Source organism: Urocampus carinirostris, chromosome 19 (genome assembly GCF_059441175.1).
Source record: "Urocampus carinirostris isolate Australia breed hairy pipefish chromosome 19, RoL_Ucar_1.0, whole genome shotgun sequence".
NCBI classification, from domain to species: Eukaryota; Metazoa; Chordata; class Actinopteri; order Syngnathiformes; family Syngnathidae; genus Urocampus; species Urocampus carinirostris.
The window spans coordinates 4,329,170-4,355,728 of record NC_142367.1 but is presented as its reverse complement, the minus strand read 5'-3'; the positions used below and the strand labels follow the sequence as shown (position 1 = coordinate 4,355,728).

The following is a 26,559-nucleotide window of genomic DNA, read 5'->3' as shown; positions in this document are numbered from 1 at the left end:
TCCTGCGCGTTCGGAGGAGGGAGCGGGGTTGCCCCAATCGTGAGCGTCGAACCATTCCGGGGCGTGAGGTTGTAATTTTTTCTTTTTTGGGACCTCGGGAGCTGTCCCTTAAGAGGGGGGCTCTGTCACGGTCGCCTTGGTGACCAGTCTGCCCCGCCCCCTGGGCAACAGCTGAAAGCAGTTCCACTAATGGTGGGTCTGTATTTAAGGCTGCATGGTGGGCTCTGCAGTTGCGGGTTCATTACTACTCATTCTTCACAATTCCGGTCTGTTATGCCTTGTCCTGTTTAGTCTGTTATGCCTTGTCCTGTTTTAGTCTGTTATGCCTTGTCCTGTTGAGTTCGTGCCGGAGGAACTCTGTGTTGTTCTGTTTTGCCCCGGAGTATTGGGCGACTTTTATTTTGTAAAATAAAACTTATGGATCGTCAACGCATTTGAGTTCTCCCTTCATGCCTCCTGCCTCTGTTTTGGTCCGGTCACCCCTTCCACGCCACCACGTCTCGTGACATGGTTTGCGAGTTGCCCCCGTCTTCAGTTCAACCAAGTTGGTTTGGGTGTTTTTTTTGCCCAAAAAGGGAAAAGTACAGCCATCGTTTCATACAAGCCACCGGTCTCCAAGCATGCGGGTAACCAGGCTGTTTTTTAACTTAAGCACCCCCAAAAATTATGGGATTTTTAAAAGTATCTTTTCCTAAATAAAGGACAGGATAGGATTGAATGTGATGAAAAACGTCAGACAAAATCTTTTTAAAAAGTAAAACAAAACAAAAACAATGTAGTGTCGGAAATCCTCCCCTATCTTGAAACTGTTCAGTCCATTTGGATCATAGCACCGCTCTCACCACCCAGCCCTGTCAGGACCAAAACGGAAAAAAGACCCAAATGCGTTACGTTTCTCTCAAGTTTTATGAAAGGAAGGCCACGATCCGGTGTTAGGTAGGCGCGGGAGGCAAGTCGCTCTCGTACTCGGATTGTAATCCGAACACGGAAGGGGATCTTCCGTGGCGAGCGATGGTGGTGTCGGGAACAGAAAAATGGGTCAGTAACCGGGACAGGAGAGCAAAAACGTGGTCGGGGTCTGAAGCGCGTCGTATGCCAGGAAAGGAGAGTACACCTGGTCTGGAACAAAAAGAGTTCGAAAGCCGGGGCGGGAGAGTAGAGGTGGTCAAGATTGAAAACGGGTCACCGCCGGGGGACAGACGGGAGCAAAAAACTTTTGGGAGTCAGGGTCCAAAAAGGCTTGCCCAGTTTTAACTGAGGTTCGCAGACGGACTGACAAACGGGGACAATAGGAAAGGGTATGAATAAGGACAGGGTGCCAATCATATTCCGAGGCAGTTGGCGCCAAAGAAGCGGGCACAGGTGAATCACATCGGTAATCATGACAAGCTCGCTCCTCTTTCGCTCTGCCAGTCACTTGCGGCATAGTGGCGGAGTCTGTGGAGTCTTTGCTGTATTATGGTTGCAGTAGGTAATGTAAGAGTGGTTGTGTTGAACAACTATTTTACCATCCAATACCATGACTATCTTATCATCAACATATATTTGTCCTTATTTAGCTACTATGCAACAATGATAAGCCTAGCTTAATTGTTGTCTATGTGTAAGCTATGTGTGTGGTCATCCTCCCAGCACCAGCATGGACATTTGCAGTTTTCTGTAAAAAAGCACCATGTTCAGGTGAGAGTCTATTACCAACAATAATAAATAAATACACAAAGCCCAATTCTAATTTATTTGTATATGGTTGTCTGCGCTAGGATAGAGGGATAGAAAGGAAGGAGAGGGAACCTGGAGCCCTGGAGAACAAGGTAACGCATCATTGTCTAATAAGTTCCATGCTTCATTTTCTGTATGTCTATGTGTGTACACTATGAGAAATAAATGAATTAAAACTGGGCATGGCGTAGTAATAGTGTTTCTCCTTAAAAAAAAAAATTGATGTCACAAATGGGAAGTGACACTCCTGAACAGTGTTGAATGATCCTAAATCCCTTTAAGCTTATCTGCGCCTGAAACGCTCAAAAAAGGCATCATTTAATAATGACAATAACTTTTGAACCATGCATGCTAGAATCATAAATATTGCTTTCTTCTAAATTTTCTATATTTAGTGCAGATTTGGTGAAAAAAGTTCAACTTTTTGAGGTATGCAAACTTTCATTCAATTGTGACTTGCAGGCTGAATAGGGCTTTTTTTAAGCTTATCTGCGCCTGAAAAGCTCAAAAATGCATCATTTAATAATGACAATAACTTTTGAACCATGCATGCTAGAATCATAATTCTTGCTTTGCCGGGTTGGAAATCTTCTAAATTTCCTATATTTAGTGCAGATTTGGGGAAAAGAGTTCAACTTTTTGAGTTATGCAAACTTTCATACAAGTTAGGGGTGGCAGTAGCTCAGGAGGTAGAGCGCTCAAGGGATCCCCGTTCGAATCTCGGCTCGTCCGTGTTAAATGTCGAAGTGTCCTTGGGTAAGACACTGAACCCCTAATACCCTCAATAGGCAGGTTAGCGCCTTACATGGCTGCAAGGCCGCTATTGGGAAATGTGGAGCACATTGTGAAGCGCTTTGGGAAGTCATTGACTTGAAAAGCGCTATATAAATGCAGATCATTTCATTTCATTTAAGTGAAATGGAAAGCACGCCCAAAGCTCTGAACCTATAATCGCTTTTCTGTACCAATCTAATGTCTGACAATATTCTCGCGACCAGCTCACTGAAAACATTACTAATAGAAACAATTGGAGTAGTATAATAATAATCCTAAATCCACTGTGTAATCTAGACATGTCAAACATATGGCCAGCAGGTCAGACCCGGCCGATTGGATGATTTAATCTGGCCCGCCATAAATTTCTGAGAAGTGGGAGTTTCTATGTTATTGATTTGAAAAGTTATGTTTTTTCAAAAAACACTGAAGAAACCAAGCTGTCGTTTCTACTAGTTTGGTGTTAAAATATCATCATTTGTGTGTTTAGGTGCCGGAATCTGAGAAAAACATTAGTGATACTTCATTGAATCTTTACAGGATCCCAATGGACACCCCTTATCAAAGAAAAAGAAGAAAGATGTGGTTAAATTAATGAAAGCGAAAAGATTGGACCGAGGCACTCATCAAAAATGCTCGGGTCTGCAGCGCGCACTTCATATCAAGCAAGAGAAATTAAACTTTTATTTATTACTCTTGATATCGAGTCCTTATTACTTATTATATTGGCAAAGTATCAAACACAGATAAAAATAATCATCCCAAAATTTTTTTTTTTTTTTGATTGAACTGAGTCTTAAATAAAAAATTATTACATTTACGTAAATCAGATGAATCATCGAATATTAAACTACAAACTTGTGACCCATAAAAAATTGCAAAGACGGAAATTTAAAAAATAGAAATCGTATCACTCCTTGTTCATTTTAGCATATGACTCCGTGATCCTTTTTTGTACGTACTGAGCTTCTTTATATACCTAGACCACAGGTGTCAAACAGACGGCCCGCGGGCCGGATCAGGCCCGCTAAGGGATTGAATCCGGCCCGTGAGACAACACTCAGAGAAGCGCAAGAGAAAAACAAGTTGCAGGTTGAAATATGTCAACTTGAAATACTGCTTGTTTTTTAAATCAAACTATTTTCCATATCACCATTTACTCTCTCTCTCTCTCTCTCTCTCTCTTTCTCTCTCTCTCTCTCTCTCACTCTCTCTTTCTCACTCTCTCTCTCTTTCCTTTCCACCCCTTTTCTCCCACTCTGTCTCTTTCACTCTCAGTGTATGTCTTTTTCTCTTCCTTTGTTGCTCTTTGTCTCTTTCTCTCTCGGTGTCTTTTAACCTCTTTTGTGCAAACTTCCTTTTTTCCTTTTCTCTCTTTTTTCTTTCTCTTTTCATACCCTCCGCGCTTTCTTTTCTCTTTTCTCTCCTTATGTCTTTCTATTTATCTTTGGATTTCTTTCTTCCTCTCCCTTTCTTTTTCCCCTCTCTCATGACTTTTTTTGTCCCACCCTCTCTCTCTCCTATTCCCTCCCTCTTTCTCTTACTTCTTTATCTCTCTTTTTCTTTCTCTTTAATCTACTAGTCCGGCCCCCGACAGAATGTTCTATCGTGTGGCCCCCAAGTTAAAATGAGTTCGACACCCCTGACCTAGACAATGAAACCTATTTTTTTTATCTGTGCCACGGTTTATACAGTGAAGAAAATGAGTATTCGAACACCCTGCTATTTTGCTATTTCTCCCACTTAGAAATCATTGGGGGGCCTGAAATGGTTATTGTAAGCGGATGTCCACTGTTTGAGAGATAAACTAAAAAGAAAAATCCAGAAATCACAATGCATGATTTTTTCACAATTTATTTGTGTAACATAGCTGCAAATAAGTATTTGAACACCTGAGAAAATGAATATTAATATTTGGTACAGTAGCCTTTGTTTGCTGTTACAGAGGTCAAACATTTCCTGTAGTCTTTCACCAGGTTTGCACACACTGCAGGAGGGATCTTGGCCCACTCCTCCACACATGTCTTCTCTAAATCAGTCAGGTTACAGGGCTGTCGCTGAGAAACACGGAGTTTGAGCTCACTCCAAAGATTTTCGATTGGGTTCAGGTCTAGGGACTGGCTGGGCCATGATGGAACCTTGATATGATTCTCACGGAGCCATTCCTTATTTTTCCTGGCTGTGTGCTTCGGGTCGTTGTTGTGTTAGAACACCCAGCCACGACCCATCTTTAATGCTCTGACTGAGGGAAGGATACACGGCCCCAGTCATCCTCTCTTTAATGCAGTGCACGCGTCCTGACCATTGTGCAGAGAAACACCCCCAAAGCACCCCCATGCTTCATTTTGACTCTTCAGTCCACAGAATGTTTCTCCAAAAGTCTTTTGGATAATCAATATGCTTTCTGGTAAACGTGAGACGACCGTTTTGTGTTCTTTACTGACAGCATTGGTTTTTGCCACTATCGTCTACCCATTTTGTATAAAGATCATGAAGCTAACAGTAAACCACGGTGTTGGCAGTGTAATGGTCTGGGGCTGCTTTGCTGCCTCAGGACCAGGACAACTTGTTGTGGTTGATGGAAACATGAATCCTGGTATTTACCAAAAGATCCTGAAGGAGAAGGTCTAGCCATCAGTTCATGCCCTCAAATTCAAGCACTCTATGATTATCCAGCAGGACAACTATCTGAAACATACCAGAAATTGGTTAAAAAAAGACAAAAGGAAGGTTTTGAAATGACCAAGTCAAAGTCGGAATTTAAATCTAATTGAGATACTGTGGTGTGGCTTAAACAGGGAGTTTATGCTAGAAAACTCTCCAGTATGGCAGATACGAAAAAATTTTGCAGAGTCGGCCAAGATTCCTCCACGGTGTTTTAAAAGACCTCCCAACCATCATAAACATTTGATTCATGTTATCGCTACCAAGGGGGCCCAACTTCCTTTACTTTCAGGGGCAATCACTTTTTCACACAGGGCCAGACAGGTTTTTATTTTTTGGGGTCCTATTTACATCAAATTAACATTTCAAAATTGCGTTTTTGTATTTTCTTGGATAGTCTCTGCATGATAAAAATTGGTTTGAAAATACAATACCATTCTTAGTGATAAAAATGTAAAAACAGTGCATAACAGTCAAAACAACAAGCAACAGTGAGCTATAATAATCAAAATGAAAAACAGGCATCCAAATGCAATCTCCTTTGCAGATATCCACGATTAAAAATGAAATAAACTTATCACAAGTTAACAGATTGCTGGCAAGTAAAAAGTCGGATACCGCCAATAATCACCCTAACTATGTTTTTAGCCAACCTGAAGGAAAACTACATGGTTCTTCTTCCAGAGACTATACCCTTCTTGGCTGAACTCATGGAAGGTCAGTATATTGCAATATTGTTGCTAACTAGACAATTCCCGAGACAGTTGTGTGAGTTGTGATGAATTTGGAAGATGATATTGGTGCATATAACTGTTAGTATAAAGTTATTAAACTCATTGAAATGTATCTGTATTTTTTAACTTGGTTCTGTGGGGGGATTTTGCCCACCACACCCCCCCCGGTATTGGCAAGGTCTTTTCAGATGGGCCCATCACTCATGAATGAGTTTAATGCCACCCTGGCTAGTGTCCTGGATTCAGTAGCGCCCCTTCGGCTTAAATCACGACCTAAAAGACGCACGCCTTGGTTTACTGATGAAACTAGATCGCTTAAACAAGACTGCAGGAAATCTGAAAGAAAGTGGCGCGCTACCAAACTCTGTGGTTTGCAATAATCTGTGCAGCCCTTTGAGACTCTTTGTGATCAAGGGCTATACAAATAAACATGACTTGACTTGACTTGACTTGCTACAAAACATTAAATCTGTTTGAGCTTTTGTGCATGTTGTGCAAAAAGGAGTGATTGCGGTCACTTTAGCTGTATTTTGTTTCGAAATGCTCAATTGACACATTTATCCAGGCTTTAATTATGATCTCAATGGGAAAATGCCGTACCGATTCAGCAGACTGTCGATCAAATCGGACATATCTCAAAGGAAATGTTCCACCATCTCTTGGAAGTTTTTCATTAACTTGCGCAGCGGGGTGTGTAATACACAAATTTGAGCGACTCGGCTTTCAGATTACGATCGCCTTTTAGAAAAACGTTGACATACGTCTGTGATTTTGCTTTTCTTTTTTCTGAAAAGCCTCAAAGTTGCTCTTTGTCCACGGTGAGCTTTTCAACCCCCCGGGTAAGATTCAATGCGCAGAGGATGGCAACGAATGTTCCAAAAAGAAGGACGGGGCCTCAAGCTTATCTCAAATCAGAAAACAGGAGTCGAGTGGCCGGATGGCTGGAATAGGCCTATCTTCACAAACACCTTTCAAAGGAAGAAACCGACGACAACAAAGAGTTACATTTGTGCTACCAACATCAGTGACGTGCAGTGAGGTCCATGATCATACTAGATGACTTGCACACACAGCTGAGGTGGTACAATCTGTGCATAAGAGAACTATTAATTATACTATGCACATGTCTTTCCTTTATGGAAGAGTGGCAAGAAGAAAGCCTTTTCTGAAAAAATACCATAAAAGGGCCTGTTTATCATTTGGAAGAAGCCACAAAGGAGACTCAATAGCATGTGGAACAAAGTGCTCTGGTCAGATGAGGACAACATTGAACTTTTTGGGCTGAATGCAAAGCCTTGCGTTTAGCCTAAGAGTAACTATGCAGATCACCCTGAAAACACCATCTCCGCTGTCAAACATGGTGGTGGCCGCATCATGCGCCAAATACAGAGAAATTTTGTTGGAAAATCTGTTAAAATCTGCAAGAGACCTGATTATGGGACCCAGGTTCAAAACGCTTAACATAAAGCAACTTCTACAAAAAGAATGGTTTAAAACCAACAATATAAAGGTGTGAGAATGTCCAAACCAAACTTCTTACTTTTGCAAGGCACTGTACTATCACTCATTCTAATGGCTGGGGCTGAAGTGTGCACCAAAACAGAATCATTTCAGGATGACTTTCAGTTTTCGCCATCTTATAACGTTCGTCTCTGGTATTGTGACTAAAGTAAGTGTGATAATGAGATAAACCTTTTCACATGTCTTTTGTATCACTAAAATAGAATAGAACGCCTTTTTTTGTCATTACACAAAGGGTCCATGAAACTCAAAGCTGCCCCATATAGGGCACATATACATGTAACCGCGGTGTACGTGTCCCACCAAAGATCCACATTCACGCTGGACTGGATGATGAGGTTTTTATTATTACAGTTTCTGCAAATGGATGAGTCACAACATTAGCTTTTTCTGCTGGGTTTGATCTCTTTGATCTCTTTGTAGTACTCGGGTAAAACTGACAAAACCCCGCCTCCTGGTCACATGTTAGAAGCCAAAACCAAACCCCACCCCATACCAGCAGATGGCACTGTTGGACTCAGCATTGCAGGACATTTACCAAAAACTATACACATATTTTAGCAGGAATTTCAATAAAATAAAAGTTATTATTACACCCGTTACATACACCCCCCTGAAATTCTGCTAAATATGGGAGTGCTACACTAAACAGAAAAAAAATCACATGCCAAAAAGGCAAATACTGATGAAAAAGAGGACACGAAAACTGGTACAGTATTACAAGGAACAAACTGAAGTGCATGTCAGTTCTAAAACTCTCCCAAAAAGGAGTGTGAAAAGAAAGGAGGCGAGCAAACTCCTAACTAAGCACAGACTCAAAGATGCCTGTTACATCTCTGAAATATCAAACATTGTTCCTGTAGTTGTAAGTGCTCACATAGGCACAATTCTTGTTTCTTACTCAAGCTTTGTTACTCAAACTGAAAGTGCATCTCTACTGAACTTAAACTAGGAACTTGCAGATATTGCGGACAGATGATTGTCACCTACCACATGGTCATTCATCTGACAAATAAGACGACTAGGAGGCCTGATGGACTGGCGGACCCTAAGACCATAACGGTTAGGTTGAGCACCAATAACCTGAGCTTGAAGGTCTGGGGCAGTCAAGTCTAAACAGTCAGTATCAGGGGAGTCTGCGTCCAGATGGTCAGTGTTCAATGGGGTCTCGTCTGGGAGACCCATACCCAAAGGGATCATGTTTTCAGAGCACTGTGATGGGCTTTCCGTATTGTCACTTGAAGTATGGTCAACATCTTGTTCGGGGATGTGCTGACTTCCTCGACTGGATGTATCAACACTGCGAGAGTCGGACTGGGCATCAGATCTGCTGTCTAGTGAGTTATCCTCTACCTCTGGATGAACTTGCTCTTCACCTGCCTGTATCACCCAGTTTACTGTACGGACATCACTGTCTTCAACCGCGTCAGGTAAATCAGGGCATACATCACTTCCATGCATAGCAGCGTCAGACTCTGAGTGTTCAGATTCGCTGGCCAGATCATCCTCACAGGGCAAGAAGCTAACAGAGAGCAGCAAATTCCTGTGAACTACCTTCTCTTTGCCCGTCAGACAATCCTTGACTCTGTAGACATTGAGATCAGGCTTGACTGATATGACTTCATACGGGGTTGACTCCCACTTATCTGCAACTTTGCGTTTCCCCGGGACACCTCTGTTGGCGATCAACACCCGGTCTCCCACGACGAGAGGTGATCCTTTGGCGCTACGGTTGTACAGCTTGGCATGACGAGTCTGTTCTCTGAGAGTATTCCTCTGTACAATTTGAGCAGCTTCATGTAGATCTTTCTTCAGATAGCGTACAAAGTCAGAGTAGCTGACAACAGCATCATTGGTATTAGCATGTTGAAACATGACATCGACAGGGAGACGAGGGATCCTACCAAACACTAGGTAAAACGGTGCAAACCCTGTTGTCTCATGCTCTGTGCAGTTATAGCAGAATGTGAGCTGCTGCAGCATTTGTGGCCACTTTGCTTTGGGCTGAGGGGGAAGGGTTCTGATCATATCTCCCAATGTTCGGTTGAATCGTTCTGCGATGCCATTTCCCATGGGGTGGTACGGAGTGGTATGGGATTTCTGCACCCCTGCCATCTCTAGAAGCTCTTTGATCAGTTTGCTCTCAAAATTAGCTCCCTGATCAGAGTGGATACGCCGTGGGAAACCATAGACAAGGAAGAAATCCTGCCACAGACGGCGAGCAACTTGTTTGGCGGTTTGATTTCTGCAAGGGAAGGCGTGCGCCATCTTGGAGAAATGATCAGTTACGACCAGGACATCTACAGACTTGTTCTCTTGTTCAGCAGTCCAAAAGTCTATACAGACCAACTCCATAGGCTCAGAGGTGACTATGTTCTTGAGTGGTGCACGGTTGTGTGGTTCCGGTGTTTTCCCTACTACACAGCGTTGACAGGATTTAACATAATTCACAACATCACGTTCCATGCCATTCCAGAAGAATCGTTGCCTCACCAGAGACAAAGTACGGTTCTGGCCTTGGTGACCTGCTGAGTCATGTAAACCTTGAAGGACTTTCTGTTTCAATGAATCAGGCACCACAAACTGGAAGATTTTCTTGGCCATGTGAGGATCTTTCCTTATTTTGTAGAGCATGCCATTCTGTATGGTGAGTCTGCTCCAATGCTTCAGTAGTTTCATCACACTAGGCGACTCGACAGCTCTCTCACGCCTGGTAGGTCTCTTGTGTCTATGCACAAAGTACATGGTTCTGCTTATTGTGTTGTCCTGTTCTTGTAAACCAACAAGCTGACTCTGTGGGAGTGCCGTTGACTGATCTCCCTTCTGCAGAAGATTGAAGTTAGCATCTGTTCCCATCACTTGACCCACGCCACCAGTGGACTGAGCACTGAAGACAGCAGCAACTTCTTCTGATGTCACAGAACCATTGGAGCCTGATGGAATTGCCCTTTTTACTGACTCGTCTGATGTCCCAGCACTCTCGTCTACAACAGCGTGACAATTGTTGGATACTCTGAACACCTCTTGCACAGTACTGTTGTTCACCCCGTTGACTTGGTCCAAGAGCGAAGTATAGGGCTCGGTAACAAGGCGATGACTCACACATGACCGTACAAATGGCTCACGGCTCAGAGCGTCGGCTACGATGTTCTTTGGGCCGGGAATGTACTTCAGGTCAAAATTGTATGCAGCTAGCTTCGCTACCCACCGCTGTTCACACGCATCAAGTCTTGGTTTGGTCAAAATGTATGTCAGTGGGTTATTGTCGGTCCACGTGGTAAAGTGTCTTCCTTTCAACCAATGGCTGAATTTATCACATACCGCCCATTTCAAGGCAAGAAATTCGAGCCTGTGTGCAGGGTAGTTGAGCTGGGAGCGAGAGAGCGTCTTACTTGCAAAGGCGACTGGTCTGGCTACTTTTCCACCAGGTGGCAGCTGTGACAGGACTGCTCCAATCCCATCAAAGGATGCGTCGACAGCCAGAATAAACGGCGCATCAAAATCTGGGTGGGCCAGAGTGACACCTGTCACGAGGTCGTGCTTCAGTGTTTCAAAGGCGTTCTGGCATGCATCGGACCAATCTGCAGGCGTCAGCTTCACTTGACCTTTCTTGCGGGCTCTCTTGCGCTTATGCTTGTCACCAGATTCAGATGTGAGCCTGAACAGAGGTTTTGCCTTCGCAGAACATGCTTCAATGAAGCTTTGGAAATACATCACCATGCCTAGAAAAGATCTGATTTTACTAGGGCATGGCGTCTTGCCATCCGACTCCATTAGATCAGTGACTTGTACGTCATTTATCGCTCTCACTTTCTCGGGGTCAGTCCGAATTCCATCCTCACTGATGACATGCCCAAGAAATTTCACAGTCCGTCTGAGGAAAAAACACTTTTTGGGTGCGAGCTTGAGGTTGTGTTCCTTAAGGCGAGTAAACACCATCTGCAGGCGTTGGAGTGCAACTTCCTCTGTGGGGGCAAACACCATCAGATCGTCGAGGTAACATAATAGGCTCATGAAATTCTGATCACCAAATATTGACATCATCATCCTCATAAATGTTGCTGGGCTGTTGCAAAGTCCCTGAGGGAGCCGGTTGTACTCGTGAAGGCCGAATGGTGAGGAGAATGCCGTGTACTTTTTGTCGTCAGGGTGCAAGGGGACATTGTAGTAGCCTGACGTCAGATCCATTGTGGAGAAAAAGGCATTTCCCCCAAGTGCGGCCAAAGCATCAGCTTGATGCGGTAGTGCGTAGGCATCCTTTATGGTTCTTGCATTAAGCCTTCTGAAATCAGTACATACCCTTAGTTCTCCATTCCGCTTCCATATGAGAACAAGCGCAGATGCATAGTCGCTAGTCGACTTCTGAATAATTCCTTTCTCTTCCATCTCGTTCAGAGTCGTCCTCAGTTTTTCATACTGACTTGGTGGTATACGTCTGTAGGGTAGACGGAACGGCTTATCATCAACAAGGTGGATACGATGTACAAACTCTTTGGCCTCTCCACAGTCCATCTTATGGCGAGAAAAGATTGACTCGAATTGTTCGATGATATGAAGGAGCTTGTCTTTACACTGCAGCGAAACCTCACATGACTTCAGGTCAATGTCTTGCAGTCCCAGAGCTTCCAATGCACGCATCATGTCCTCTTCTGACCTGGGTCGGACCTCTTTGCTCTGTACACTCTGCACGTTGCACTTGACCTCCTCTGCATTGGGCAGGTCTTCCGCTGCGATACAAGGAGACACATCTGCAATTTTCCTGTTTCTTCTCAGCACCACAACTCTGTCCGTGGGATTAAAGACTTTAACAGGCACCCATCCATCTCCCCAGAGTGGAGTAACAACTCGTCCGACAAGGACTTGTCTGGGCGCAGCCTTAGATTGGGTTGGCTCAACGACCACTGTGCTGCCCGCTGATGCCCCGGCCAACTCAGGTAACTTGCCCCAAATAACGTACTCGGTCCGTGGATTCAGCGTCACGCAACTCTTGATCTTTACTGTCCCTACCTTGTCTGGAATGCAATCACCTCTCCATCTCTCTGTGTTGGAAAGCATTGACAGGAATTGACTGTGGTTATCGGACAGACCGTTGTCAGGAGTGGAAACTAATCTCCAATAGCCATCAGTACTTTTCAATTGAGTCAAAATATATTTGATGGCATTGCTGCCAAGGATCATCTGTTCTGTCTGGCCTGGCACCACCATTACTGGTATTATCATTTGGCACCCGTAAACTGTGACGTGAATGTCGTACATATCTCTGGGAGAAACTTGGTGTCCACCGCAGCCTACAATGACATAATCATCGGCCGTGTAACTCATCATATCAGGGAATTGCTGCAGGAGGTACTTAGCTGTGTCCTCACTTACTGTACAAGCCATCGACCCGCTGTCCAATAGCGCTCTGAAAGTGGGGCCTTCTTGCACAAGTACAGGTGTGTAAAACAGTTCGTCAGTCTCCGCTATTCTCTGAAACCCCTGAAAGATCAGCTTCTTCGATGGAGGTATCTTGTTGCTATACAACTCATAAATTGATTTATTATCTTGCATGTCAGGCATCACATTAGTGGTGGGAGGTATACTCAGTTGATCTGCACTGTTCTCCCCTAAGCGCAGATCAGTTAGTTTCCCTGAGGCAGTGGGACAACTTTCGTCACTGGACAATCACGTCGAGAATGCCCTGGGGCATGGCAGTGAAAGCAAAGGTTTTTGTCTCGGCAATGAGAGAGAGCACTGTGTTCGACTTCTTTGCAAATGATACATGGCTTGTCAGTGAAACCATTAATTCTGTCTCCAGGTCGCCTGGTTGGAGCTCGCCTTCTCCCTTGAAACTGGTTTGAGGTAACACGTATCAGAACCTTCTCCAACATACTAATAACGTCCATTAGAGAGACATACTGTGGGCTCGAAGTCTGAGGTGGCTCGTGCATGAGGGTTGGACCATGGTTCACCTCAGCTTTGTGTACGGCAATTTCCGCTCTATTCGCAGGTTGTTGTAGGGAATCTGCTTTGTAGCTCTTCTCAGCGTGGTATTCATTCAGCACCTCTAGTACCTCACATGCTGACCACTTTTCGATGGTTTTTGATCTGTAAGTGAGTGCCAGTTCCTTGCATGGGCAGTTCCTAATAAACATGCGAGTGACTTCTATTTCAGGGTTGTCAAATGTTTTGCCCTGCTCACTCAAGCACTCAGAGGCAAGGTCAGCTGCTCTGTTTAGTCTCAGCCAGTAGTCATAGGGGTCCTCCTGGTCTTTGGGCAAAGTTGAATAAAAGTCAGCTAGAGGGACAGCAGAGTACTTGGTACAGCTAAAGTGTTTCCTGAGAAGACTATAAATCATGTCAGGGCGGGTATAGACGTCTATATTACTGTTTCTAATGCCAAACCTAACTACATCTTTAGCTTTTCCTCTTAAATGTATAAGGATTTCCTCTGCTTGCTCTTCAAGTCTCACATTACTCCTTTTAATAAATGTCCTCATTAGATCTTCCCACTCATGTATTGTTATTGAGTCTGAGCCATCCCCAATAAATGACGGCGGTTCCTTAACCTTTCTCTGTGTAACCACCTGACTCAATCTGTTTGCTACATCTTGTGTGGCAGCAGCGTTAGGAGCTACTATATTACGTGACTGTATATTTGTGAATATGCTATCAGCCAATTTATGTCCTATCTCCTGAATAATATTTGTCATCTGATCAGCTACACCCTCAGAAACGTCACTTGTGCTCTGAGTAAACATGTTTCAAAGATGTAAATAAGTCAAAATCGCCTGCGTAACACGTCACTGTATAGCAGTTTTAAATACTGTGAGCTGATGGCTTCATGAAATGATGTGGCAGGTAGGACAGTCCTCGGTTCGGAGAGCTTGATAGAAGTCACGGGTCACGGCACCAATGTAAACGCGGTGTACGTGTCCCACCAAAGATCCACATTCACGCTGGACTGGATGATGAGGTTTTTATTATTACAGTTTCTGCAAATGGATGAGTCACAACATTAGCTTTTTCTGCTGGGTTTGATCTCTTTGATCTCTTTGTAGTACTCGGGTAAAACTGACAAAACCCCGCCTCCTGGTCACATGTTAGAAGCCAAAACCAAACCCCACCCCATACCAGCAGATGGCACTGTTGGACTCAGCATTGCAGGACATTTACCAAAAACTATACACATATTTTAGCAGGAATTTCAATAAAATAAAAGTTATTATTACACCCGTTACATACACATAACATTTCCACACGTGTTTAGGTTTCAGCTATTGTGTTCCATTCCCATTGCACACAATGTTTTGCGATTTTGGTAAGGGACGCATCATTACATATAAAATGCTGCACTACACTTATAAAAGATGACAAATAAATACAGTAGGTCTTACCATAGTTTTAATTCCATGAGCCATGAGTCAAGTGCGCCTTATATATGAAAAACACAATACCCAAAACTATTATGGTATAAGGCATGGTATTATAGTTTGGAAAATACAGTAGTTTAATGTTATCTTTATTATATCTCATCACGGTTCATGTATGTCTTAACCACCAGGATCGTAGAGGCACCACATCCTGCTGTGTGTCTTGGGCAAGTACAGCCTGGCGGCACCTATCCCTCTCGGGGTTTTTTGGGGGGGTATGGTGGACATCAAACATACTGGTTTCCATGGTTAACAGTATGAGGAGAAGCCCCCTGATCTGACTCAAATATTGGGTTGGGAGGGTTACTTTAAAATTGTGAAATGTAAATGTAAATGGACTGCATTTAAATCGCGCTTTTCAAGTCACTGAAGACCTCCCAAAACGCTTTACAATGTATTTTATACTTACCCATTCACACACACACACACTCAAACTGATAGTGGTTATGTCTGGGAATTCTCGTAAATTGAATTGATAAAATTGTTTCAATACATTTTGGTAATGAATTCCTCAAAAATCTGAACTACACTCCTTTTTCTTTCATTTAGGTGGTGAAATTAAAACATTTGTGTTATACACCGCCATGTTCAGATAAACATTAACTGATATAGTTACTAGTTACCAGTAACGTAATCAGAATACCATAATATTGCATGTATGTAACTTGACTACTTTCGATTACTTTTGGATTACTGAAGTGATTCCCAAATAGTGGGGCAGGCTGTGAGGCTCCGTCAAGGGAGGCGGGGCGCATTTGACTTCTGAGATTATTTTTTTCCCAGAATAAAGTGCAATTGCACCTCCACTACACTAGGAAGCAGTAGCGTTCTCAAATTTTGTTAACATTTAGCCTCAATGCAGAGCAATAACCATAGAATATGTGTAGTGTAGACATGAAGTGTTAAAGACTTCAAGTGACTCCATGAAAAAAAATATTTAAGATGGAGTCAGGCAAAGACAGACGGGGTAAAAAGACTAGCAAAAGTCTCCTCCCGTAGCACTTCACTGTGACCTTGGAGGGAATGTGCTGCGCGTGTGTGATATAAATGAGATGGCAGAGTGAGAGCAGCGTGACCGGACATGGCGAATGTAAACAAAGCTAATTCGAATGAGGAAAAGAATAAAACTACAGTAATCCCTCGGTTATCGCGGTTAATGGGGACCGAGACCACCCGCGAAAACTGAAAATCCGCGAAGTAGCGGCGCCCCTTCAAAAATGCTTAAAAAAATGTATACAGGTATATAGTAGATCTTTATTTTTACTAAATATACCTCTAGTTTGATAATGTCTTCTTTTCTCTAACTGTAATGGTATACAATTAGATTTTTTTGCGTTCTGGTTAGGTAACGCCGTTACATGTATTCCGTTACTCCCTAAACCTGCTCAAATACAAGACCTTCATCGTCTGGTCACTGTAGTTTTTCAGTGGAAAGTGTAATCCTGCTCTTCAGGGAGGAGCGGGATTTTCTAAACTTTAATAATCCCTGTTCCCCCCCTACACACTTGGCAACCACTTCCGAGATAAGAGGAGGCAGGAAGAGATGCGGGATATGGAACTTTCAAAGGGAGCACCGGAGCATACTTTTGAGCCGCCCTCATTAAAAATGCTGGCTGGCTAGATTGGCTCTTTTCATCCGCCGAGATTTGTAGAGAATACGAGAATACGACAATGCCTCATCTGTTTGCCTGACAAAATCTTCTCCTCACCGGACGAGAAATGAGGCTGTCCGGATATGCGGAATTCTTGGAGAAGGCGCCCGCCTGGATCTGGAACACCAGATGACTAGATAAGGCGCTACTCCAAAGGGAGCCTGCAGGAAAACGAGAAAACAGCAAAGATGACTACTTGGCTCAAGACTGGAATTGAAGAGTTCCAAGAGAGGGTGAACACACAATCCAATGTCTTGGCTCACGGGAAAAAAGTGACTTTAATTGAGAGGCAACCTGAAAAATTCTATGGGCCTCAAGGGTGGGGTGTATCGTATTTTCGATTAAATGTGAAATTTATTACAAATATAAAGTTCTAATGAAATTTAATATTTACATACTGTATTGTAAAATGTATGATAACAGAATTCATCAAAATGCCTTAATTAATTTACTATTTTAGAAAATATGTTGGAATTTTGCTGATTAACCACGAGTGTTAGCAAAAACTGCTTTAAATTAAATGTATTTGGTCCCGAATCCAATTTAGTGGTTACTTATTCGACCATCAAGGGGTGTTCACAATTTCCCACCTGAATTAGTTCCCAAAATAGCCTCATTTCTCTCTTTGGTATCAAGAAGGAAAGAATCCTCACAACCTATTGTATTGCAGTTTTTGTGAATTCCTGTTGATGCTTTTTAAAATAAAGTTCTCCAATTAAAAGATTGATAATTGGCAACATTAAATAAATAATCTCTGGAATGAAAAATGACACACAAATGCAAATCTTTTGATTGAAAATTAACACTTTGGGGGTGCAGATCTGGGTCGGGTTACTTCCTTTGAATGCAATGTCTATCCAGGACCCACTCCTGGTGTGCGTGCTCTTGCGTGCACTTTAGGAGAGAAGGACTTGTGAAGGAATTACGTGTCTTTTGAGGTTGACAGTCGGTGGTTGGAAAAAGTTAGGGAAAATGAATTTGTGTCAGTACTTGAAAAAGTTGTGGCACAACAGCTGAATGATTTTATATCCGAGAAGAATCTTTTCGAATCAATGCAATCAGGATTCAGAGCTAACCACTACACTGAGACAGCCCTGGTTAAGGTAACCAATGATCTTCTACTGGCAATGGACTCTGGCGCTTCATCACTCTTGCTGCTGCTGGACCTTAGTGCTGCTTTTGACACTGTAGACAATAACATCTTACTAGAACGGCTGGAAAAAATGGATTGGTCTCTCGGGAACCGTCCTCTTATGGTTCATATTCTACCTCTCAGATAGGACACACTGTGTTAAATATGGTGAAATGACATCTGAGCCCTTACTGTTACCCGTGGTGCTCCGGAGGGTTTAGTGCTTGGCCCACTTCTTTTCAGCATTTACATGCTTCCATTAGGTGATAATATTCGCAAGTATAATATCAGTTTCCAATGCTACGCAGATGACAGGAATATGCCACACTAAATTGTGGAAATTTTGAGGCCTTCCTCACTGAGATAAAAGAGTGGATGTCACTCCACTTCTTGCGCCTTAACTCTGAAAAGACCGAAATGTTAGTTATTGGTCAATCTAAATGCCGTGACTTGTTCTCAAAAACTGCTCTGAACATTGACAAATGTAATATCACCCAGAGTGACTCAGTTAAAAATTTAGGTGTCATATTTGACCCCGATCTGTCCTTTCAAACACCCGTGAATATTACTAGAACAGCTTTCTTCCATCTTTGCATTATTGCTAAAAATCGTCCTATGCTGTCTCAGTCAGATGCGGAGATTATAATTCACGCGTTTGTTACTTCCCGTCTCGATTACTGTAATGCACTACTCTCCGGTCTCCCGAAGTACAAAATCAAAAGCCTTCAGCTGGTTCAAAATGCTGAAGCGAGGCTTTTAACCAAGACAAGAAAGTTTGATCACATTACCCCGATTTTAGCTAACCTGCATTGGCTTCCTGTTATCTTAAGATGGGATTTTAAGGTTCTGTTGGTATTATACAAAATCATGCATGGACATGCTCCCTCATATCTTTCAGATATAATTTCCCCCTATCTTCCGGTCCGGACCCTTCGCTCTGAGAACACTGGTCTACTAGTGATCCCAAGAGCCAAGAAGAGATCTGCATGTTTGAGAGCTTTCTACATCCAGGCCCCGGTGCTGTGGAATGCTCTTCCCCCTATGATTCGATCTGCAACCTCAGTGGAAATGTTTAAATCTAAGCTTAAAACACACTTCTACTCTATAGCAAATGAATAATCTATATTTCATGTTGATAATATGTGTATTATTTGCCCTCATGTAGGTTTTAGATGAGGGGATGGTGTCATAATAGTCAGTAATAATAGTTTGCAATAGTCTTTGATCTGTGCAGCCCTTTGAGACTCTTTGTGATTAAGGGCTATACAAATAAATATGACTTGACTATTTGCCTAGTTTGAGCAGGGGTATTTAATATTTGCAATTATTTGTTCTGGAGCACAGCAGTACAGTGTTACTTGTTTCTCGTGTTAGTATCATTGGAAAAAAAACAGACAAAACATTGGACAAAAACTGGTCTTCTCCGAGTGGCCACTTTTGAAACGCCTAGGACTACCCTTAGAAAAATGTGTAATATACAATGTTTGGTTTTTCAGATTGTGATCAAACTTGACAAGGTACTAGTTAAAGCTTTAAGTTATTGTGTTTTCCAGCTAAGATGCGCATGCTACACTCATCGGCAAAAAGTTGTAAGTAGGACTTGCAGTGATTCTTTCAGTTTGAGACCAAAACTTCAGAGTCTTACCTTTCAACTGAGACCCAAAATTTTAAAAATAGCTTTTAAATTTCTAAGGGTACATCTTGGATTGGGAATTTAACCATATTTTACAAAAACATTAAGGGGATAAAAATGGCCAGGGGCTACATATGGCCTGTCAGGCTTTTTAATCCGGCCCGCCAGACGAAAATGGTACGAGTATAATCTTACTATATAAACATGTTAATTGTGATGAACCAGAATAGGACCAGGACCCAAATGCGTGATGTTCTCACACTAACTTTAATTTTACGGGAAATGGGGAGTCATGCACGTTAGGCAGCGGTCCGGCGTGCAAAGACAGGAAGCCAGAGACAGACGAGATCGACACCAATTGCCCGAACAGATATCTGACAGGTGGGGTCGATACCGAACAGGACGGGACAGACAGGATTGATATAGAAATAGGATATCAAAATAAAACAGGACAAACTAGACGGGAATGAAAACTGGAGAGAATTATAGACAGGACTAAAATAGACGGGAAAAAACTGGAAACCGATATTAACCAGGACAAAATAAACAGCAAATATACCAGACCGGAAATATTAATAGGAAACAGGACCGAGTCAGAACCCACGTCTTGTGGGGCAGAGGTTCGTTGACGGACTGACAAATGTTGAGCGAGAGCACTGAGCTTAAAAAGACGGGAAACCAATCTGCCAATGAGCCGCAGCTGGCGCCAATTGGGCGCCATGGCAACCGTGACATTAATAGAAGTACTATGAAAAATGTGTTGGTGTTTTGTTACCTTCTTTATCCTGTGTGTCCCTTCGTGTGCCCTCATAAAACCAAATTTTTCATTGCGCTTATGGCAGAGGTAGGATCTTAAACAGAGTCCAACAACAATTTCGGGTCGCGCCTAATATGTCAATCCTCACGTTTGGCTAAGCACGATCTGACTTTTTGGGCCATGATGTGCAAGAAACACTGTGATTAAATTTTCACAACTCACTGTGTTGTTGCTACTCTACAAAAATCTGTCAATCTTGTTTAGGTGCACAGCTGTGCTTTAAAATCTGATGCGCTTTATAACACAATGCGCTTTATATTCTGCAAAATACGGTAGTAGTTTACTTAATAAGCAGAAAACCAGGACACCATATGGAAAACCAATGTTTTTCTTCTATCTTGACAGGATAAGGAACCAGGTGCAGCCGAGGGGCCTTCCACTTGCCACCAAAACAAGAACCAGGAGCTGTCCAGGGGCTTTCTTGCCGCTGTGACAGGAACCAATTTAGGGACCTTCCCTTTGGAGCTGAGACAGGAACCAGTCGTTGCCGAGGGGCCTTCTCCTTGCTGCAGAGACGGGAACCAGGCGAGGTGGAGAACCTGCTTGCTGCAGAGACAGGAGCCAGTCGCAGCTGAGGGGCTGTCTCTTGGACAGCGAGACAGAAACCAGGTGCGGCCAAAATGTTCACAAAAAAGGAGGCGCACAAGAACCTAACATAACACGTGCAATAAAAAAACGTAGTTCTTAGTTGGAAAATGAATTTGGAATTTTTATTATAGATCGTAAAAAATAACACAAAATTATATAAAAAACAGAAACAAGTTTCAGTCACATAATTTTAAGTGCCTGTCTTAATAAGAAAATCTGACATTTATTAAGCGATGTTAGATTGATGCTAGCTAGTGTGTGTGAAACGAATCTTTTACAACATTTATTTCTAGCGCTTTGCTACACACATGAAATAATTACAATACAAAAGTAGCACTTAAAACAATCTGGTCCAATTTTTGTGCTTTGAGGAACACAACACATTGACAAAGCATCGATTTTACAAAATAAAAGCAATATTGTGTTAGGAGTTATTTTATGAGACAAAAACAAAAAGATAATTGTAAAATTTCATTACAGAGAAACAAATACAACTCAAGAACCCGCAAAATCTGAACAGCGAAGTAATGGGGGAACAATGTAATTTAGAGTTTTATACATTTTGTAGAAAGGTTTTCGACCAGTACATTGCTGTTTTTGTCTGAGGCAATGCATTGTGGGTAGTTATGGAGAACCAATCCGGCCATATGTAAAAATAAATGATTAAAGGAATAAATACAGACAAATATATGTAAATAAATCAACAAATGGCTAAACCATGTAATTTGTCACATAATTACTCATTTGTTTTCTGCTGTATTTGTCATTAATTTTGTTCTGTATTTCGTCATCTAATTTGACGTTTATTTTGTCATTTATCAAGTCATGTATTTAGCCATATTTTTTAGAGTATTTTGTCATGTATTTAGTCATATATTTTTTAAGAGTATTTTATCCGTTTTTTTGTCGTGTATTTCCTCACAACAAATTCTACTGAGGGGGCAGGTCAAACGGGCTGGCCTTTTACCCATTGGTTGAACGACGTAGTACTAGATTCGTCATTATGGATCAACCAATAGGTTTATTCATATATTTATACATTTTGTTTTTTATTTACCTCAGTATTTTTTGTCATGTGTCAACTATTTTGTCACATCAAAATGTAATTCAAATGATGGGGCGGATGAAAGTCATTTTGTCAGGACCAGAACGGAAACAGGACCCAATTGCGTTGTTTTAAAGGAGGAAAGAGGAAAGGCTGTGCCCACGATCCGTTCTTGGCTGGATGCGGGAAGCAAGTCGCTTTTGTACTCGGATTGTGATCCGAAGACGGAAGTGGATCTTCCCTAGCGAGCGATGGCGGTGTCAGTGACGGAAAAACAGGTCGGTAGCCGGGACTGGGAGAGTAAGGCGTGGTCGGAAACGAGTCGTAAGCCAGGACGGGGAGAGTAGACGTAGTCGGGATCAAAAACGGGTCTAAAGCCTGGCCGGGAGAGCAGACGTAGTCAGAATCAAGACAGGTCGTAGCCGGAGACAAACGGGAGCAAAAACAGGACAGGTGGGAGTCATAAATATATGAAAAAGTGGCATTATATGTATATTGAACATTATAACGTGATTTTTTTATAGATTCATGTATTCATACGGTATATGGGAGGTCGCTGGTTCGCGCCTCGACCGAGACATACCTAATTGGTATAATGGCGGCGCCCTCTGGCTGCGGCTGCATCGACTCGCTACAACGGGTCAGATGTATCGACATTTCGTTCTGTGTACATTGTTACAAAGAATGACAATACAAAGGAAATTATTATTATTATTATTATTATATGTGGGGGAGCGAACCCCTACCCAAAAAAAAAACAGCCTGGAGAGGGTTGGGCACTGCCAGGCTGTTCTTACTCAAAACACACTACAGTAATCTACGACCCAGGCGGTTAAGGGATCCGCGAACCGTCAATATTTGTAGGTATTTATTTATTCATACATTTATTTCTAAGAATGACAGGATTGCTCCTCCATAGAATAATTTCGGAAAGTCAATCAAAAAGCACATGATCACATGGAACAACCTTGTTATTAGGCAAAAGTGAGAATATAAAACTGAAATGATAGAAGATTGGGTTGTATAGTAAATAAAGAGTCCTAGAAAAATAAGGTGTTTACTGAAGAATTAAAGAAGAAGAACTCAAGAGTAAAAATATCATCAAAGCTTTTGACAGCACTAGAAGAACTATAAGACACTTCAAAGTCCAAATATGAAATGCAGGAAAACATGAGTATATAGATAAAAATGTATCTTCATTTAATTTTAATTGGAGCAAAACTATTAACAGTGTCTGAAATAACGTCTGCCTGGACGCCCGGGGCATGCATCTTTTACGTTGGGCGTACAACTTACAAAACGTCTCCGGGTGGCTGACAACTTTTTCAAGGAAAAAAAAAAAAAAAAATCTTTCATAAAATAAAACGTTTTATTTTGATTTTGAAATCTTGGTTCGGTTTAGAAATTTCGGTTTGTTTGGAAATTTCGGTTCGTTTGGAAATTTGCATACTCTGCAGCCAATCAGAAGCCTGCATCGAATAACTTTCGGGAAGTTCCCGAGCGTTATAAGGTCCGCATTTGCATATCATTTTCCAAAGTAGACGCACAGAGAATACAAAAAAAATGGAAAAGTGGTTCGGAATCAAGCCAAAACCGCAGCCCAAGAATAAATATTCAAAAGAAGCTAACAAAATGTATGACGCTACAAAACGTAAACGTACATTAAAAGCATCGTGGAAAGAGGAGTTCACATGGCTTGTAGCAGACGACACAACGCAAACATTGCATGAACGAAGATGAGTAAATACAGGTACATACTGATGGCAGATGGAAAACAGCAATGTCATATACATGCAATGAATGTTATAAGTAGATTTATAAAAAACTTAATTTTAAAGTGTTGTTCTGTTATATATTCTGATTATCAATCCTTAATACTTTCAACAATTGTTTTTTTTTTTTTGTTTTGTTTTTTTTTGCAATTAGTCGGCTTATTTTTGTTTCAAGTTGTCCCCTGGTGTCCAGTAACTTTTTGTCATGAGTTTCAGACACAGCTATTAACGTGGAAAAAGTTACTTGTTAATTTTAAATTTCAGAGTTCGTACACCTTTTTAAAGGACAAATTCAAGCACTTTTTAAGCACTTTCAAAGCCAATTTTACAATTTCTCCAGTACCCGGCATCTTTGTCTCTTCACCTGTTCTCCCGAGCACGAGATCAAATAATTTGCAACATATTAAATACCCTGTGCTTGAACTAGGCAAATACAGTGCTAAACATTTGTAGAGGAACTACACTGACACGAGGGGAAGAAGAAATGCAATAGCCAAAGCAAAGACAAAAGATTTTAAGGCCCAAAAACCTTACTAGGAGTGGTCGACCCACTAAGAACACTCCAAGAGTGTGGGGACCCCTGGAAATTTTATTTTTTATATTTTTTTTAGATTTTTAAATACTTGTTTATACTGTTCATATTCTAGCCGTTATGGATTATTCACTGTCTTACTGCAGTAACAAAAGAAATTTCCCCATTGTGGGACGAATAAAGGATTATTTTATCTTATCACAGGGGAAGGAGAAATGCAATGGCAAGCCACCAAAGAGCAGTGTCTGCGTCATTTTAGCAGACTTGTTGAGAAAAATGGCAACAAGCATTTACAAGCACTTCCCCCAAAATCAAATCACTTTTCAAACCTTAAAAACACAACATTGAAGTTCAAGCATTTTTAAGGATTTCAAGCCCCTGTACGAACCCTGAAATATACAGAACTTTAAAATAATATGTATTGATTTTTTATTTTTAACCCTGAGAGTTTCTAACCCAACACAAAAAAAGTGTAATAGAAAGAATTTATTAGAATATATATTTATTCAGATAACAAAAAACCCTGAAGTCATTTTTTTTGTAACCAACGTGAAAAATTTCAGGAAACAGATTCGAATTATGCAAGAGAAAATGCAAAATTAATTATTAATCTTTAAATATAAATTCCTTCAAGCACAGTCTTAGTCAGACACAAAAAGCAAAAAAGTAAGAAAAATGAAACCTGTGGAAAATGCGAAAACTCCATGCGCGCTTAATATTACAAACCTTAAAAGGGACAGGGTGTATTATTTACAGAGTTGGGTAGGGTTACTTTAAAATTACCAAATTTTGTGCAGGCTTGGGGAGTAACGGAATACATGGAATGGCAAAAATGATGTTGGCAAGCTGTTTGGATTTATTTTCATTTAGTTTCTGTCGCATTTTGTTAGTTTTGCCGGAGATCAAAGAGATCAAAGCCAGGAGAGAAAGCTTACCACGTGTTGTGAGTCATAATTTTATTCATATTTAGTTTCTTTTGTCTTTTATTAGCATATTTGGTATTGGAGTAATCCAAAAGTAATTGAAAGTAGTCAAGTTAAAGTAACCTTACCCAACCCTGATTATTTAGCGTCTCCTAATGGTAGAAAATGCATTCATTAAAAAATACAAATATTGATATCAATAAACAAAAATACATAAACTATCATACAAGTGTTTTTAAAAATTGCATAATGTGAGCCACGATGACATACATGATTGTTTGCCATCTTGCTGCTATAGGAACCTCCAAAGACCAAAAACCTGGTGAAAGGCTGGGCAAAAAATAAGAAAAATTGTGTGTTTTGGTCACTTTGAGGCTGTAGTTTGTATTCTTTCTGCTATTTAATCACTCATTTTTGGTCCAACCCTTTAGTACAGCGACATCTATTAGTCAAATAATACACACTGTCCCTTTAATGTAACATGAATATTTGTACTGTAATGAAAATACACTTAAAAAGTGAAGGCACGGTGTCTTTAATCTACTCAGATTGTAAAAAAACAAAACCCTGACAAATGACCAGGCATCATGTCAATGCTCTGAATACATCAAATAGTGATGTAAAAGTTCTAATGTTGTTTTTACCCAAATAATTAATTAAAGTTTAAAGGGGCAGTGGGCATTATTTTGAGCCTCCTAGTGGTAAATAATTATCGAATTACAAAAAGCAAAGAATGATTTAAAAAAAATAAAAATACATGAACTATCCTATAAAAGGTCAAATTTTTAGTATTTGGAGGTCAAAAAATATGTATATATATTTTAAATAACATGAGTGTCACCTTAAAGGAAAATTACATTTTTGTCTGTCATCTTGCTACTACGTGTACCCTAAAACCGCAAAAAGCCTAAACAATGAGAGGTAAAATGGTGCAATTTGGTCACTGAGTTAGAGGTCCTCCAATTATTGGGCGGTTATCAGCATCTATATTTGGGAATTTGACAGATATCGGTATCAGCATTTGTATTCATTCCATGGGCCGATTATTTAGGCTCAGATACAGCTGAGCCTTTCTTAACAATTATTCTCTTGCCCTCTGTCTCACACGCTACCCAACCCGTGCCTTCTGATTGGATAAGCAACCTGGGGAGGACCCACTGAAACAGGAAAAATAACCTTAGAGCGAGTTAAACAGCGGCAGCTCAGCTAACTCCTGAGCCCCCCGACATGCCTGTGAGTCAAAACCGCTGATAATATTGAGATTTTAGGAAGTCAGTGGTAGAAAAGAGTGTGTGTGATTAAGACATAGCATAAAAAGTGAAGTTAACTTGTTTTAGGGAAGCATGCTAAATCTAGTGGAAGCTAGATCTTTTGTTGGTGATAGGAATGAGTGTAGAGGTGTTGTAAAAGGATAGTGGGATGTTTAGATGTGTTCTGAGGGATGGGCAGGGCACCCGTATGATGCGCCAGGGTTAAACCAGTGAAAACTGTCGGGCCTGGCTGTTGAACAGAAGAGTGTGTTGTGTCACCCTGACCCGAGTGACATGGCCGCTTTCTTGTGTCCCGTTTCATCTGGAGGGACAAAAGCATGACCAACTTGGGTGCCGAGGTGCTTAACTTGTTAGGGTGTTTGGGCATTTG

General features: G+C 41.5%; 1 protein-coding gene across 4 annotated transcripts in view; it reads right to left on the bottom strand.

The window, feature by feature from the left end:
• Window positions 1-4,544: 4,544 nt before the first annotated feature.
• The window catches only part of pald1a (phosphatase domain containing paladin 1a), a 148,004-nt gene continuing 125,989 nt past the window's right edge, over window positions 4,545-26,559 (bottom strand). For 3 of the 4 annotated variants that reach the window (XR_015848028.1, XR_015848029.1, XR_015848027.1), the window contains exons 21-22: window positions 16,534-16,637; window positions 4,545-5,181 (exon numbers count right to left, since the gene is read on the bottom strand). The gene's annotated coding sequence lies outside the window, so the exon portion shown is untranslated. Of the gene's footprint in view, window positions 5,182-16,391; window positions 16,638-26,559 lie in introns of those variants that run through there. The other variant, XM_088323745.1, reaches the window with a different exon arrangement.